General features: G+C 46.0%; 1 protein-coding gene across 7 annotated transcripts in view; it reads left to right on the forward strand.

Annotated features, from left to right (window-relative positions):
• Nucleotides 1-18,516, forward strand: part of LOC139747638 (transcription factor Sp9-like) — a 135,797-nt gene that overhangs the window by 88,107 nt on the left and 29,174 nt on the right. The window lies entirely within an intron of this gene.

An 18,516-nucleotide genomic window follows, 5' to 3' on the forward strand; every position in this document is an offset into this window, starting at 1 on the left:
CCCTTCCCTCCCCCACACTCTACTCACAGTCGCTCACACATTCCTCTTTCTCTCTCATTCTGTCTCATTACCCTCTTTCTCACACTCTGCTTTTCGAGTATCATTCTCCTCATTCGCACGCACTCTCTCACTTAAGAGATGTGACCTCATGAGTGTAAAAATATTCGTCCTCAAACAACACAAAAAGGTAATTACGTTCTATCTTCGCATCCTCTTACCATACACTCTTAACACACACCTCATACCTGCTCCCCCATACATTCAAGAGACTAAATCTATTCATACATTAGAGGGATTGAATATTCATACACTCAAGGATTTCAATATTCATACACTTAGTCTAAATATTCATACACTCGATGGACTGACTAATATTCATACATTCATAGAACCCAACTTTCAATACACCTGAGTGACTGAATATATTCATACCAAGTCATACACTTCGAGGAGCCAATATTCATACACTCGAGGGACTGAATAATATTCTTACATTCTGGAAAATTGTCAAGAACTGGATAGAGAGAGACACAAGGTCATTTTGCCATACCCGTCGTGTCAAGACTTCCCTCCCTCCTTCCCTCCCTCAGCCGCCCGCCCGTCCAGCACCAAAGTCACCACAACAACAGCAGCTAATTTTGCAGTGGACGACAGTGTGTGTGACACAGGACAGCAGCAGCAGCAATACGTGTGTGTGTGTGTGTGTGTGTGTGTGTGACCTAAAGCACCAGTGTTTAGGAAGGATGTGTGTGCTACGGGAGAGTGTTTGTGTGTCCTGGTGTACATCCTATGTGGCCTAGCGATAGATCCGTCCAGGACTTGACTTGGTGAAATAAACTTTGTGAGTTGGAGCAGTAGAATCTTTTTTCTGGAACAAATTGACTTTTTTTTTTTTTTTAATCAGGATGTGACCTGGCAAAAGAGAATGTGCAATGGAGCAGCGTGAACTTTAAACTTTAAGCTAGGTAGTAGAGTGGCTATGATATGTATCAACGAAAGCTAGAAATGTGACCTAGGATGCCAGTTTAGGTAGATTGTTGGAAATGTGACCTAGGATGCCAGTTTAAGTAGACCGTTAGAAATGTGACCTAGGATACCAGTGTGAGTAGATCGTTGGAAATGTGACCTAGGATACCAGTGTAAGTAGATCGTTGGAAATGTGACCTAGGATGCCAGTTTAGGTAGATCGTTGGAAATGTGACCTAGGATGCCAGTTTAAGTAGATCATTGGAAATGTGACCTAGGATGATGCCCAGTGGAGATTATCACACGAAGAGTGACCCGGGACAGCTACAACTGATCCTGAAGGCCAGATATGATGACCTGGAACAGCAGCAGCATATGGCCAGATATGACCTGGGGCAGCAGAAGATGCGACCCGAAACAGCAGGAGGAGAGGCGAACACGACACCTGTGTGGCGCACAGAAACTGCAATGTGGGTAGAAATGACCCATGGCAGCAGGAGGTGTGCTAGGAGAAAGGACAGACGTTGACCTCGATTAAGGCTTTTAACCGGTGATTCCTCGACAGCAGGAGAGATATATATGACCTGGAACAACAGCAATTGACCTGGACAGTGACGCGAGGGTGCCGTTGGAAATAGATCAGCGATAGATACAATCTAGCGAATAACATGGAAGGCGTATCGTATATCACTTTTTCTAGGCCAGGATGAAGTAATTTGAGAGTGAAATAGTCACCTAGTGTAGCGGAAGGTGACGTGGGGGAAGCAGAGGTAGTGACTGGCCAGCAGGTGTGTGTGTGTGTGTCGATGCAGAGAACAGGTGTGCGATGCGAGGCGGCAGTGTGCTTGGCCCCCATGTACCCTCCAGCCAGATTTGTCAAGTTGGCGGAATAATTAGGCAGGAGTAAGGCAGTGGCCTGACACACCATATATGGCCGGGCTGGAGTAGCACGTCGTTATAAGTCGGGACACCTCAAATGACGCCGCCACCTCCACAGTGTCAACACGGACGCTCCCAGCATACCAAGTACGTGAGAGAAGAGACGACGTAGGGTCGCCGCGTAGGGCATGAGGACGAACCCGTAGGTCCATCGATTTCGTTAGGTCTACTGACCACTGGCGGCAAAGGGGGAGGTGAGGTGGGTCACCACCAGATCGATCTAAGTTAAGTTTGAGCGATGCGAGGTCTCGACGAACGAAGGAGGAGGACGAGGAGGATGAGAAGGAGGAGGAGGAGGAGGAGGAGGTGGGCCCGGTAATTACATCGCTCCAAGGTGGCCTTCACAAGAACTGTCACTCGTGGACGGGAGGGAGGCGAGGGAGGGTGGTAAAGGAGGGGACCCGAGGAGGGAGACGCCCCACAGGCACTCCAGGGGCTTGCCTCTGCTGCCGCCGCCGTGTGGACGTCTCCTCCTTGTCGGTCATCTTCAACAGTCGTGATGTTTTGGCATCATTTGACATACGTTCTCTTTGTTTGCTGTCGATCTTCTGCTGTCGATGCTTCTGCTGTCGATGCTTCTGCTGTCGATGCTTCTGTAGTCGATGCTTCTGTTGTCGATGCTTCTGCTGTCGATGCTTCTGTTGTCGATGCTTCTGCTGTTGATGCTTCTGTTGTCGATGCTCTGTAGTCGATGCTTCTGTAGTCGATGCTTCTGTTGTCGATGCTTCTGTAGTCAATGCTTCTGTAGTCGATGCTGCTGTTGTCGATGCTTCTGTTGTCGATGCTTCTGCTGTCGAAGCTTCTGCTGTCGATGCTTCTGTAGTCAATGCTTCTGTTGTCGTTGCTTCTGCTGTCGATGCTTCTGCTGTCGATGCTTCTGCTGTCGATGCTTCTGTTGTCGATGCTTCTGCTGTCGATCCTTCCACCGATCGTTCATCTTGGTTGAAAGTCAAAGTAGGACAAAAAATCTGAGATGATAAGTTTGTCTCCAAAGTTTGACAAATGACTCTCGACCATCAGATATAGAATGCGGATGATAATAACCATGTCAATCTGTTCACATACAGATATCTGGCTCATCTTTCAACCTGACTCGAAAGTAAGACATATGATGATGATTATCCACATCATTTCCACCATTACACACTTCACCCAATGCATAATGCGAGAAACAGAAGCTGCTGCAGCGATAACCGTCGAGTTTAGCTCCGTTTAAACGAAAATTCCTCATTTGAATAATTCAGGCCCCAGGCTAGAGTGTCACAGGTAAACAAGAAGCATCTCTTCCCACCCCCGAGAACCGACACACACACACACACACACACACACACACACACACACACATGTCAGCCTCACTCCCAATCCTCGTCGCCCTCCATCTGCCCACAGATAGTCTGCAGAAAACGAAAGTCAATGTGGACTTTTTTTTTCTTTTTTGGTTCCACGCTAATATTATCTTAATGTATTGTATCATCTTCGCCTGTACAAGTTTATATATTTCGTGGAATATCAATTATTCTTTGAGTGTGTGTTTTTTTATGTTGAATATCTGTACTTGTAGAATCTCAAGGTTTAGGTTCCTTTTACATGTTTTCATTGTAATCATCTGAGCCTCATCTCTTGTGATTGTTTATTTTCTTTATCTTCACCTTATCTTTTGTGTTACTCTTATCTCCTTCGTCAAACGTAGCCTTCTCACGTTGTTTCGTCGTGGCGATATTACTGTAGCGATTGCCATTCTTTCGTTCTACCGTACAGTCAACAGGGTTACTCTAGTGTGGCCACGATGTGCAAGCGTGTAGACTGCCCAGCCTCTAGTACAGGGAAGTATCAAGCGCCAGGTGCTTGTACCGGGGGTGTCCAGAATGAGCTGGCTCGTTGCCCGTTCAGACAATGAGGATCGTCGGTAAATTGTCGTTTGGGCTCGTGTGTCCTCGATGTCCTCACGAGCATTGGGCGTTTGTTTCTGTGTCCCTTATTTACGCTCGTTTTGGACACTGCTCCTGTCTCATGATGGTCACTGCTCCTGTGGTTTATGATAGTCACAGCTCCTGTGTCTTCTACTTATGATGGTCACAGCTCCTGTGTCTTCTACTTATGATGGTCACTGCTCAAGTGTCTTCTACTTATGATGGTCACTGCCCTTGTGTCTTCTACTTTTGATGGTCACTGCTCAAGTGTCTCCTGCTTATGATGGTCACTGCCCTTGTGTCTTCTACTTTTGATGGTCACTGCTCCTGTGTCTTCTACTTATGATGGTCACTGTTCCTGTCTCACTTACTTAGTCACTGCTCCCGTCTCTCCTACTTAGTCACTGCTCCCGTCTCTCCTACTTAGTCACTGCCCATGTCTCTCCTACTTAGTCACTGCTCATGTCTCTCCTATTTAGTCACTGCTCCGGTCTCTCCTACTTATAGTGGGCCCTGATCTCTGTAATTCTGATGCACTTATAATGTACCCTGATCCTGCGCCTCCCGTGCACTTATAATGGCCTCTGCTGTGTCTGTATTAGTTTCTCTGTTGGGCTGATCTATCCAATGAACTGGGGATTAATGGATAAATAATCTGTTTAATCATACCTACCGTATTTCATATCGAAAAGATGATGTGTCTTCTTTTGTGAACTTGTGTGTGTGTGTGTGTGTGTGTGTGGACAATCCCAAAAGAACACCTTCACACCACGACACACGTCCCGTGGTGTAGGTTCATGCAATTCATGGGATCATTTTGGGAAGTTTACATCACAGTGTCACTCGATACAAGTAGATGTCGGGAGTGGCTGGGTGGGAAGCGATGTGCCGCCACACACACACACACACACACAACGCGTCCACCACGATCGATCCCCGCTCCATGTCACCTGTATTGTTGAAGGAAGGGGAGGGAGGAGTGGTCTCCCAACACCTTGATGTATAGCGGCGCATTTCTCAACGTCCCCGTGCATTCTGCTAAGCCACCTTGGTCGTACACACGCCCAGATTAAAGGAAGATCCAAAAACTCTTCCATGATGGGCATCGCTAACGCGGCTCAATTTGCTGCGACGCTTCGGCAAAAAGGGATGACGGAGGTGGAAATTGATGGTTTAGAAGTCTTGAAAATTGCTGCTTCATGATTGCGTGTTTGTCTTTTCTTTTTCACTTACGATGGGGAGAGAATGGCTCCGAGTTAATTCCCCAGGTCATGGCACATCCCGGCATGACGCCACGGTGTTGGGGCCGGGCGACACCTCGTAACTTAGGAATCCATTATCGTAACAATGGTTCGATGTCGCGCGCTGCCCCTGAAAAAAAAAAAAAAAGGAGGAGGAGGATCTTGCATCGCCAAGAAGCCTCGCCGTCCTGCGTGTCTCCTGTCTACCATTTTTTTTCTTTCCCTCGCGTTTGTCAACGTCGAGAACATTGACAGTCTCTCCCCGTAGGTCTGGGGTTAAGTCGCGCAAGGCCGCGCCATTCTTCGCCCAGGCGGCCCGCCATTGGTGGTGGTGGTGGTGGTGGTGGCGTTGGAGTCGAGGGAGACACAGCAGGCGAGGCGGGCGGGGTCCCCTTGTAAGGCTTCTTCTAATCGCTGCCGCTCTGCGCCACGCCCGCGAGAGAGAACACGTCCAAATGGCTGCCCTTCAAGGGAGCGGACGCCCTAGAAGAAACCGTCTTCAGGTGCGGACACTCACTCCACGGATGATTGGATTGGAGCGGCCTCTCCTTGCCCTAGCAACCTGTACTGAGGACCCGTCTGGCCTCGTCCAACTTTGACCCCACTGCCATCTGACCCACACTTTAAAGAAATAGCTTTAAATGCGTCGTCAGAGGAGAGACAAGAAAACTGACGAGGGGCTGCTCGCCTGAGAGCGGGTCGACCCGTGTTATTGATGCCCACCTCAGATAATGGTGGCTGATTGTCCCTGATGAGGCTCGCCGGACATGTTTGTTTATGAAGTCGCTATCCTCCTCCTCCTCCTCCTCCTCCTCCTCCTCCTCCCTGACGGTTACCCCATTGGGCGCGGCTGAGCTCGTCCCATTCAGCTGCTGCTGTTGCCGCCGCTGCTGCTGCTGCTGCTATTGGTGCTCCTACCACCTCCTCCTGACGTTCGTCATAGCACCTCGGTCTAAATGCTGGCCGGTGTGGTAAATGGCGATGCGAGTCGAAGCCAAAGGTTATCTATCAGGCAAGGGGGAAGTGAGTAGATAGTGTGCTGGCCACCCAGTGGTCAGGGCCGGCTTCCCGACCCTCCACCGTCTCTTTACACCAGCCTCCCCGCCACCCACGGTGGGCGGCATGGTGGGCTCAGATCTCTGGGTGGCATTCCATGATTTTGCCCAAGGAAAATTAATACTAGCTGGGGGGTGTTATAAGTTAGTGTTATATATATATATATATAGTCAATTGGGAGGTGAGTTTGAATGGAGAAAAACTGGAGGAAGTGAAGTGTTTTAGATATCTGGGAGTGGATCTGTCAGCGGATGGAACCATGGAAGCGGAAGTGGATCATAGGGTGGGGGAGGGGGCGAAAATTTTGGGAGCCTTGAAAAATGTGTGGAAGTCGAGAACATTATCTCGGAAAGCAAAAATGGGTATGTTTGAGGGAATAGTGGTTCCAACAATGCTGTATGGTTGCGAGGCGTGGGCTATGGATAGAGATGTGCGCAGGAGGATGGATGTGCTGGAAATGAGATGTTTGAGGACAATGTGTGGTGTGAGGTGGTTTGATCGCGTAAGTAACGTAAGGGTAAGAGAGATGTGTGGAAATAAAAAGAGCGTGGTTGAGAGAGCAGAAGAGGGTGTTTTGAAATGGTTTGGGCACATGGAGAGAATGAGTGAGGAGAGATTGACCAAGAGGATATATGTGTCGGAGGTGGAGGGAACGAGGAGAAGAGGGAGACCAAATTGGAGGTGGAAAGATGGAGTGAAAAAGATTTTGTGTGATCGGGGCCTGAACATGCAGGAGGGTGAAAGGAGGGCAAGAAATAGAGTGAATTGGAGTCATGTGGTATACAGGGGTTGACGTGCTGTCAGTGGATTGAAGCAAGGCATGTGAAGCGTCTGGGGTAAACCATGGAAAGCTGTGTAGGTATGTATATTTGCGTGTGTGGACGTGTGTATGTACATGTGTATGGGGGGGGGGGGGGTTGGGCCATTTCTTTCGTCTGTTTCCTTGCGCTACCTCGCAAACGCGGGAGACAGCGACAAAGTATAAAAAAAAAAAAAAAAAAAAAAAAAATATATATATATATATATATATATATATATATATATGTGTGTGTGTGTGTGTGCAAGTAGTTACCCCGATAAGTTACCATCGTCATCAGTGGATGAAAAGGTGTAGTCTCATTTGAGACTTTTTTGCTCCAAAAGACTTCATCATTTCCCTGCTCCTGTGTTCAGCTCATCCTTTAAGCCACACAATAAACATAAGATGTCCTGGGCTTGTAGCATAATGATGGTTATAATAATCATATCAACGATAATGATAATGATGATAACGATAATGATATTCATGCATATACATACATGAATATACTCGCATTGACTGTACTTGCTTATTCAGCGCCTCACTATTGTCTTGAGGTTCAAGAATAGCCATCATCTCAGACGCCCGTCACATTTCCTCACACAACACGACAGCTCTGCTCTAGACACCTTCACTTCACTTCCTGATTACTGACGCACATCTTACCCACATCATCTAACCCATACCAGCTCTGAAAGCAAGTCTCACTCTTATTATATTTTTGGTCAGGTAGTAACTTCAGATGAAGTAAGGAGGTAAACAATCTACCTAAATTTCGGCTGTGATTGGCTGTGTGACTCTCTGTGCATATATGTATGTATCACATAATACCCTCCAACAGCCAGGACTCGAACCCAGGACCTTGGCATGGGAGTTGGGAACGCTAACCGCTCGGCTATATATATATATATATATATATATATATATATATATATATATATATATTGGAAAGGATCACAATTTAGCGCGTGATCAAGTATATTCCTATGAGTCCATCGGGAAATGAATATATACATACACACACGTAAGTGATGGATACTACCGGAAGTTCATTACAGTTAATTGTACAGAAAGATATTTCTTTAATGTCTTTCCGGTAATTTACTATTCTCGTCATCTCGGGAACAAATTAGAGATGTTATCATCTCGGTCGAGTGTGGGATGATATCTTCCTCGGTAAACTGGTTATCCCAATCCCACTAAGCTATCCCAGACTGTATGATAACTCGTTATCCCAGACCCCCTGTATAGGAATGGGATAATACATTGTCCCGAGTTAATCCCAGAACTTTCACCATGTTGCCATCCCAGTAACCAGGGTGAGTGCTTTACCAAACCATTGGGATAGATAGTTAACCAATGGGATAGATAGTTATATCCCAATGGTTACGATGAGTGACTAGCTCTCCCAGTCCCCGTTCACGTCTTTAGAAGAGGATATTCCATTTTCTATATATATATATGGTTTCCAACCCTCGTAATAGGTGTGTCTCGTTAGCCAACCCTGACAGTCATGCATGATGACATCAAATCTGTCTTTTTTATTCTATCAATCACATCACATGAGCGATTCCATATTATTTCACCCGCCTGCAACAGATGAACTATGATCGTCTTCATTCCGAGCGACGCAATTACGTGATGTTTTGATTAGCGAGGATTATTCAAAGGCTTGAGGGAGTGGGGATACGAGAGGAGGGATAGTAGATGGAGGGGGGGGGGTTGATTTATATTTGAGGACTATGGGGAGTGGTGAGTTAAAGGTGGGGATTCGCGGGGGTGGAGAGAGAGAGAGAGAGAGAGAGAGAGAGAGAGAGAGAGAGAGAGAGAGAGAGAGAGAGAGGGAGGAGGGGAGAGTTGGATGCAAAGTAGAGAAGTTAATTACAATGGCTCATGAGGGGGGAGGAGACACTTCTAATTGTGTTCTATGGAAAATAGATGTGAGGAAAGTGTGTGTGTGTGTGTGTGTGTACGATTCACCTCACTGTGTGTTTCCCTCCTCCTCCCCCTCTCTCTCTCTCTCCCGTGGGTCATGATGGATTCGTTAGTGAACTGAAACAACGCTTATTGACTCGCAATCTTTTTTGTGTTTCTTTTTTTTTATGGGTTTAGATAATGATCTGATGCGAGCGAAGGATTTCCTTTTGTTTGATAGCGCGGTATTAAACTTTTTATTCGTCAGGATTCATTTGCTACGGAATATTTATAGCGAAGTGTTGCCGTGGGGGTGTCAGTTTATGCTATATCGATAAGGTGTATATATATATATATATATATATATATATATATATATATATATATATATATATATATATATATATATATATATATATCTTGATCAACGTTTCCTGCGTTAGTGAGGTAACGCCAAAACCAGACGAAGAGACCACACACCCGCTCACATTCAATTTCTAGCTGTCTTGTGTAATGCACTGAAACCACAGTTTCCTATTCATATCCAGGCCTCGCAGACCTTTCCATGGTTTACTCCGGACGCTTCACATGCCCTGGTTCTGTCCACTGACAGCACATCGACCCTCGTATACCGCATCGTTCCAATTTACTCTATCCCGTGCATGCCTTTCACCCTCATGCATGTTCAGACCTCGATCGCTCAAAATCTCGTTTCCTCCATACTTCCGTCTCTAGTTTGGTCTCCCCGTACCATAGAGAAAGCAACGTATCATTAAAGTACTAAATTGCTGACAGGAACATTTTCTGTGTGTTGATAATGCTCTGTAGTTCATGGTGCTTTTTTTCTTTACGTGTGGGTATGGCATTTTTTTCAGTAATGTCTGTACATGGAAGACGTGCTGCGTATTTCATGTGTTCAGTGTGTATGTATTGTTTATATATACTTGATATCTTTAAAGTAATTACTTATGCCTTATGGAGAGAGAAAGAGAGTTCTATGTTCGTGGGATGGATGTTATTAGTGTTCAGTGTGTGGGTGTAGTTTTGTGCATTAGGCAGTGTTCAGTGTGTGGGTGTAGTGCTGTGTATTGGGCAGTGTTCAGTGGGTGTAGTGCTATGTACTAGGCAGTGTTCAGAGTGTGGGTGTAGTGCTGTGTATTAGTGTTCAGCGTGTGGGTGTAGTGTTGTGTACTGGGCAGTGTTCAGCGTGTGGGTGTAGTTCTGTGAACTAGGAAGTGTTCAGCAAATGGGTGTAGTGCTGTGTACTAGGTAGCGTTCAGTGTGTGTGTGTGGATGTAGTGCTGTGTATGAGGCAGTGTTCAGTGTGTGGGTGTAGTGCTGTGTATGAGGCAGTGTTCAGTGTGTGGTTGTAGTGCTGTGTACTGGACATTGTTCGGTGTGTGGGTGTAGTGCTGTGTACTTCGTGTCTAGAGTGCGTGAGAGTAGAGTGTGTGTTGCAGCTGGGACTACAGGGCCGAGCAGGTGCTGGGAGGCATATTTCTTGTTTTATTGGATATTCCATCATTTGCCCCAAGTCTGCTTTTTTTTTTCTCTCTCTCTCTCTCTCTCTCTCCTTTTTCTTCATTTTGCAACATAATAAAAGACGTAATTACTTGAACGTTCATTAACGTCAATATAAGGCTTTTGTTTCATATATATATATATATATATATATATATATATATATATATATATATATATATATATATACAAATAGATAGATGGATAGATACATACATACATACATACATACATACATACATACATACATACATACATACATACATACACTGATCTATTATCTGATAGCCTCATGTAGGAGTGGACAGAACCGTCTATCAACCTGTTCAATTACTTAAGCAGTTCTCTTTGAGGAAGATGTGCGTCTCATCATTGAAATTAAGAGTTCAGATTTTTTTTTTTTATTATATCTTTGTCAGTCTTCTATCATCGGTGTGTGTCTCTCTCTCGCGTGTGCCAGGAATTGAAAAGCTCTTGCCTACAGTCCCTGTAGAATGTTACTCGGTATTGCGAGAAGAATTCCCCATAGAGGATGTGCCATATCTACATCTGGCCTACACACACACACACACACACACACACACACACACACACACACACACATATATATATATATATATATATATATATATTATCCCTGGGGATAGGGGATTAAGAATACTTCCCACGTATTCCCTGCGTGTCGTAGAAGGCGACTAAAAGGGGAGGGAGCGGGGGGCTGGAAATCCTCCCCTCTCGTTTTTTTTTTTAAATTTTCCAAAAGAAGGAACAGAGGGGGCCAGTTGAGGATATTCCAAAAAAGGCCCAGTCCTCTGTTCTTAGCGCTACCTCGCTAACGCGGGAAATGGCGAATAGTTTAAAAGAAATATATATATATATATATATATATATATATATATATATATATATATATATATATATATATATATATATATATATATGTATGTATGTGTGTGTGTGTGTGTGTATGGCGTCCCTGGAACCAATCGGAAGTTATGAATTACAACCTCTTGTGATTTAATATAGCAATAACAAACTATATCTTTCCGTTATGCTGATGATGAAGTTTGATGGTGGAAATAAATCCGTTTTATTCAAAAAGCTTTCAGAATAGATTTTCTAGCTTCCTCGGGCGATTATCACACACAATAGTCACGAGAGTAACGACACTAACAGCTTGCTACGTAAAGACTTGACCGATGAGCAATATAGCGCTATCTTGCACCGAGTGGAGTTTTGATGCGGTGATTTGCATACGCCGATATTAAGATTCTACCCAGTCTTTTTTGTGTTCGTTTCAGATGCTCCATCGGGAGAACGTTGCCATCCCATAATTCCCTTAAAAGGATTTCGTTATCCCATGGCTCCCTCGGGATTATTTAGCCATCCCACGACTCCCTCCAGAGGATTTCGCAACACCACGACTCCCTCCGGAGGATTTGGCTCTCCCGTACGTCCGTCCCTATTGTAGATTTTGCAATACCACGACTTGCTCAGGAGGATTTCGCCATGCCCTACTTCCCTAAGGAGGATTTAGCTATCCCATGATTCCCTCAGGGGGATTTAGCCATACCATGACTCCCTCAAGAGGATTTAGCCATCCCACGAATCCCTTAGGAGTATTTAGCGCTCCCGTTATTTTTAAATTGATTTGGGCACAGAGGCGTTAACGGTGGTAGGGACTGTAAGTCATGACAGTGGTACGTTGTGTGTTAGTGGGTTAGCAGTGGTGATCGGTGGGTAGTGGCAGGTCAGTGGTGATGGACGAAGGTAGTGGTGGGTAGTGGATGGCAATAATGATAGTGAAGAGCAGTGGCGATGATGAGAGGGAGTAGGCAAATGATGACAGTGGTGGGTAGTGGTGATAGTAGTGGATAGTGGTGTCCATGGTGGGTAGTGGTGACGGAGGTGGTAGCATAATTAGTGCACGGTAGGGCAAGGTGGACTGAGGTATCTTAAAAGTCAACCTACTGGAACTTTTATCGAACACCGAGTCTTAGCCATCACCACTGTGGTAGATAATGGAACAGAAACTTAACATCCCTTACACTAAGGAAACATAGCATCCTACGGAGTACACTATACTAGAACCACTCTGTATACTTGGAAATATACTCTATTAGAAACAAAGTATACTTAGAAATATACTCTATTAGAAACACAGTATGATTAGACGTATATATTCTGTGTTTACGGAAGAGGCGTAGGGAAGGCGCACCCGATCTCAGCCAGCGGTACAGGAGCAGCTGTGACGACCAGAAAACACATCGAGGGTGTACAAGGGTAACCCTATTGGATCCGCCACTGTTTCCAAGACGTAACGGACACCCAGCGCGCTCCCCCGGCCTCTATATCGCCAGCACCTCCTCTACCTCGAAACACATCACAGATATGCGACGGAGATGTGTAGCACAGGAGGCAGGACGACCGGGATCCCTCCATAAGCGAGGAGGGGTTGCGTGTGCCCCCTGCCGGCGGAGAAGCAAGACGTAACAGCAGCGGAGGCACCTTATGACAAGCGGTGTCAGGCGCCCAGCAGGGAGCCTCTCGACCTCCATAATGCCCACGCGCTCCCGAGACCCACCTCGCCAGACGCCTTTCTGTCCTTATCTTTTTTTATCCTCTCTCTTCCCTCGCCCCGAAATGCCGTATCGTATCTCCCTTGTCATACCAGGATATATGTGTCGTACACCGACTTCGTTTCGATCCCAAGAAGTGGAGAACAGACCGGAGAACAGCGAGAAACGAACGTCCGGCCGAGCGAACGCCGCGCAGCACTACATGGCAACACCGCCTCAAATCAAGTTTAGGCTGTGTAAAACTTAATTGACTTATGTACATAGTTCACCGTGTGGGATCGGTATATCATCCGGAGGGTAGGGGAACTGCTATACAGAACTGGCTACAGCCTCGCAGAGAGGGTGTATGTGTGTGTGTGTGGGGTAGGTGTGTGTGTGCAGAGCGAAGAGAACAGCAGTTATACGAGAATGTTTTAAGGGGCCATACAGATGCTCCGCCGGAGTATCCCATGATTATTATGGGCGAGGCGTAGAGCATGAATTACAACGTTGCGTCTGGACTGGGATATATGTGCGGCGGGGCAGGGCGCTGACGTTCACAGGGTTATATTTTCCTATTTAATGTACATGAGAGTCTCATTTAAATCCAAATTTGTGTCTCTGTCTCATACCACCACCACTGCCACCCACCCACCCATCCCATCCCCTACCCAACGCCGCCTCGTTTTCTTCTTGGCGGCGGACGAAGGCACGCTGAGGTGCTGGTGCTGGTGGTGGTGCTGGTGTGGTGGGGAAGGGAAGGGTTTAGGGGGATAATTCTTTGAGGGTTTTTGACGAGAGTTGTGTTGGTTATTGCTCATTTCCTCGCTTATTGGGATGGTTATTCAAGCCTTGGCTGGAGTGACGCTTGACTCAAAGGGTTGTTATTCAGCTCACAACCTCTGTGGGAGGAGGAGGGTCATTATTTTCTTATATCATTTGTGTTCTGAAGTGAATTGAATCTAAGTCGCTAATATCCTTTTTTGATTTATTTGAAGTGTGTTTTCTTTCGTTCCTTCATAACCAACCTCACTGCATTTACCTTTTGTTTTTATGATAACTATGGCATTAGTATCATTCTTATTACAGTCATTTTTCCTTCGTTATCTCTCGGTGTTGAATTATCTTCATTAAGAGCGCTGTAATAATCATTACCACAATTACTGTCGTTACGTCCTCAGTCATTGCCACCGTCATCATCAACCATTGTCACTATCATCAGTCATTATCATCATTGATCATTATGATCATCATCAACCACCTTCTTCCTCTGCAGAAATACTATCAACATTATTATCATCATCATCATCATCATCATCATCATCATCATCTTCTTCAAACAGCCATCATCACAATAGAATCAGTAGTCAGACAGTCTCTCTCTCTCTCTCTCTCTCTCTCTCTCTCTCTCTCTCTCTCTCTCTCTCTCTCTCTCTCTCTCTCTCTCTCTCTCTCTCTCTCTTTTGCTCTTACTTGTATCGGAGGGTTCGACTCCCCTGCTCGAGACGGTGTCGGTGTGGTCGAAGCCCCGCCGCGCCGCCGGGGGGGAGGCATCACCACAGCCACCGCTCTCCTGCTGGGATGGTTATTACTCAGGAACCCAGCGGGTGACGAAGGTCAAAGTACCTTTTGTTATTAATTGTTAGCATTATGAATTGAGAAATGATTAGGACCACTTAGATAACACGGGGTTAATTGGGTGTCTTATCAGATTGGCAGGAAATGTTATAAATGCGCGTTATGGCGCTACACCACACCACGCCCCGTTCTCCGGAGAACTGCAGGGAAGAAGGAATGGGTTTGTGCTTTGTAGCGCCTCTGTCGCTCGTAATGGGAAATAATATGGAATGCACACCGCATCCATATCTGACGAGATGACTTCCGTGTATGAAGCAGAGGTGGAGATACATGCAGCGGAAAATTGTACAGTGAGAGTATATATGTATATATATATATATATATATATATATATATATATATATATATATATATATAGCCTGTTGGAGTGAAGTTTTCAGACTGAGGAAAATTTATGAAAGATGATTATGATAGCTAGTGAGATATGTGTATGATAGGTATGATAATAATAGAACATGGATTGCATGTGGATGGCACATGTGAAGGGAACACGATGTAGATAGCAGATATGTGTGTGCGTGTGTGTGTGTTAAGGGTTATCAGTCATATATGACAGATTCCCTTAAACGTGTGAATATATGTGGCCGACACGTTCATAGTCGAATTTTGATGGCAGACACGTTCATAGTCGAATTTTGATGGCTGACACGTTCATAGTCGAATTTTGATGGCAGACGCGCTGAAAGCGTCGACCACTTGTGGCAGACACGCTTAAAGCGTCAAATGTTTGTGGAAGACACGCTTAAAGAGTCGAATATTTGTGGAAGACACGCTTAAAGCGTCGAATATTTGTGACATACGCTTAAATCGTCGATTATTTGTGGCAGATGGGTTTTTAGACTCGAATATTTGTGGCAGACACGCTTAAAGCATCGAATATTTGTGTCAGATAGGGTTTTTAGAATCGAATATTTGTGGCATCGAATATTTATGACAGACGCGTTTAAAGAATTGGATTACATGTCCACCGAATACCAGACGCTCTTACAGCGACGAACGCATTTGGCAGATGCAAATTCAAGTCGCAGCATTTACGAGAAGAAGAAGAGGAGGATCTCCGTCGCGTGCGCACGATCGCTCGATCAGTTTAGACAGTAACCAGGAGAGTGATGTGTGGTAGCGATGCGCCAGGCGGGGCTGGCTGTGTCTTCGGATTCTGGCGACCTCCCTCTTTCCCAGACGGCCTCGTCTGCAATAAGTCTGCCGAAGGTGTAATTTTCGCCATATAAGACGCTACCAGCGAGATTCCGTACACCAATTTCGAACTGCGCCACAAAAAGCCTATGAGTTATATGGGTATAATTTAAAGAGGATTGGTTAAGTCTTGCAAAATACTCCAGGACGTGAACAAGAGGGGGGTGATACATATGCGAGGCCACGACTCGAGAAGAATGAGAATGAAGCCAGATTTTTGCCCTACGAGTTTGTCCGAACCTCGTCGCATCCCAGGCCATCCTCCAGCGGCTCCGTCGTGTTGTGTACGATCGGAGGGACCAACAGAGGCGGTATGACGGCATCGCAAAGCAGGAGTGGTGTACATGATGTACGCCAGCCCGGGCAGCTGAGTAAGCCAAGCCGGGCGCGCCTGCCTGGACCAGCGCAGCCTCTGCCTGCTGGACTATACACACCTCCAATTAAGACTGTGCCCGCGGACATTACCGGCAGCCCGGACCGCCGCCCTCCCCAGCCTCCTGTGACTCTCTCATTCTCTCGCCGCCCCTCCCCTCCGCTCCCTCTCCCCCTCCTCCTCTTCCTCCCTCGCCTCATCTTCTCAACTTTCTAGTTAATTTCCTCTCGTCCCTCTTCCTCCTATTATCTATACCGGGTATTTCTTGCCTAACCACATTCCCTCCTCGCCAGCCACCTCATTCCTTACTTCCAGTAGATTTGATGATATCGCTTTGTTCTCTCTCTTTCGACCAATTCCTTCGCCAACGCTTCCTTTTCCACTCAGAGTGTTCCTTTACCTTTTCTTCCCTTCTTTCTTCATCTTACTTCAGAGACAGTCGTTTGTCTTTTCTTCTTCTTTCTTCTCCTTCATCAAGAGATAATCATCAGTCTTCTCTTCTCAGTCGTTTTTAGTTTCCTCTTGTACCTGAATGTTCCCCCTTCGTTTCAACTATCTGTCTTCTCCCATCTTCTTTCTCTTTCTCACCCTTTATCACTTACTGCTACCATCCCCCACCATCGTCTAGCTATCACAACAATCACCACCACCACCACCACCACAAAACAACCTGCAAATACCAAACACGTTCCACCAATTGCCTTGTAACACTGAACACCGAGACTCGACCTTCATCACTTACTCCACCCTCCAACCCGCACCACTGCCCTCCAGCACCTACCGCTGGTCTCCAGCACCGATTTCTGTCCTCCAGCACTCACAACTCTACTCCAGCAATCATTACCACCCTGTAACAATCAGCAGTGCCTTCCAGCACTCGCCAACACCATCCAGCACCCTCAACCACTCTTCAGTAATCCTTTCGTTTTCCACCATTCATCAGAACCTTCCCAACCTCACCACTACTAATAACCTTTGACCTTCACCATCAAATCCCCCTCCATCAGTCTGCAAAACCCTCCAACAATTACCTATGCCTTCTTCCACGAACTCCTCCTCCAACACGGTCCTTTAAGGGCGAGCAAGCAAGCGGTTTCCAGGCCATACCTGTCATAGATTTATCTTTTCTTTGGGGCAAATCGAAGTAAGATTTTACGAAGGCTTAGAGACGATGCGGCAGCAGACACCGTCTCACACACACCCGGAGATGCGCTAGCTTAAGGAAAGCAGTCATTTCCTAGAAAGAGCCGAAGAGCCTCTCACTCACACAGCCGGGTCCGATAATGGCTTCCTTGTTCGGGTGGAGGGTGAAGGCGCGCCACCAGTAAAGTACGTGTGACCACCATTGCCCCCTCACCGTCTTTGGTAACGCCATTACTCTTTGCCTCAACTCCATTGTTTAAGGACAGACTTCCATGGCTATCGTTGCCACACCTCACAGCCTGTGATTTGTGTCATGTTTTAGCCCATTTTTTTTTTTGAGAGACTCCATACAAGGAACGTGGTTTCGTGTTTGTCCTTATTGCCATTTCAGTTATTTCCAAATCTCCTCTTTAACTCGCTATCTTGGTTCTTTCTTTATTTCTGGCTCTGTTCTTTCTTATCTTTGCCTCGTAAACTTTTCTAATGTTGCTCATTCCATAAAGTTATTTATCTTAAGATGTGTTATCAGATTTCTTAGGTTTTACACTGTCTTATATTCCTCTCGCTTATAATATTGTCATGTAAATCATTTTATTATTTTCTTATTAAGCCAATGTTATTGTAACCCACTGCAGCAGTTTTTGTCATGGTAACGTAACGTTTGTCAATGATAACGTAACATTAATCATGGTAACAGATCATCATGGTCAAGTAATGTTCATTATGATAATATTGTTACATAGCTTCATGTTTTTTACTATTATAAATCTTTGTGTCTGACAACTGGAATGACCCCCGGGCTGTGTGTGTGTGTGTGTGTGTGTCGTGTGTGTGTGTGTGTGTGTGTGTGTGTGTGTCGTGTGTGTGTGTGTGTGTTCCTCTGACCTCCCCAGTCCGATACCGTGACCTGTGTTGCCCTGGGTAGCTAATTAGTACACCTCAATCACAGGTTGTGGAAGTGCTTTAGTTAATTAGTGTTTGGCCGGACTCTCCTACGTCACCTGGTTGACTCGTGTCCAGACGAGTCCACTACAGGGTCTGCGGCTTGAGTCCAGGTGTTGCGAGGTCAAAGTGATGACCTTCTCGGGATAGGAGCAAGGTGATGGGCGGGGCAACACTCGCCATTGGTCAGAAAGAGGGACGATGTTTACCAATAAGTGATGGCGGCGGGTGGGTGGGTTGTGGGATGGGGATGTGTGTGGGTGAGGAGGAAGGGGAGAGGGTAAATGGGGGGGGGGGGGTGGGGGATGATGATGATGATGGC

This window comes from Panulirus ornatus, chromosome 69 (assembly GCF_036320965.1).
Source record: "Panulirus ornatus isolate Po-2019 chromosome 69, ASM3632096v1, whole genome shotgun sequence".
Lineage (NCBI taxonomy): Eukaryota > Metazoa > Arthropoda > Malacostraca > Decapoda > Palinuridae > Panulirus > Panulirus ornatus.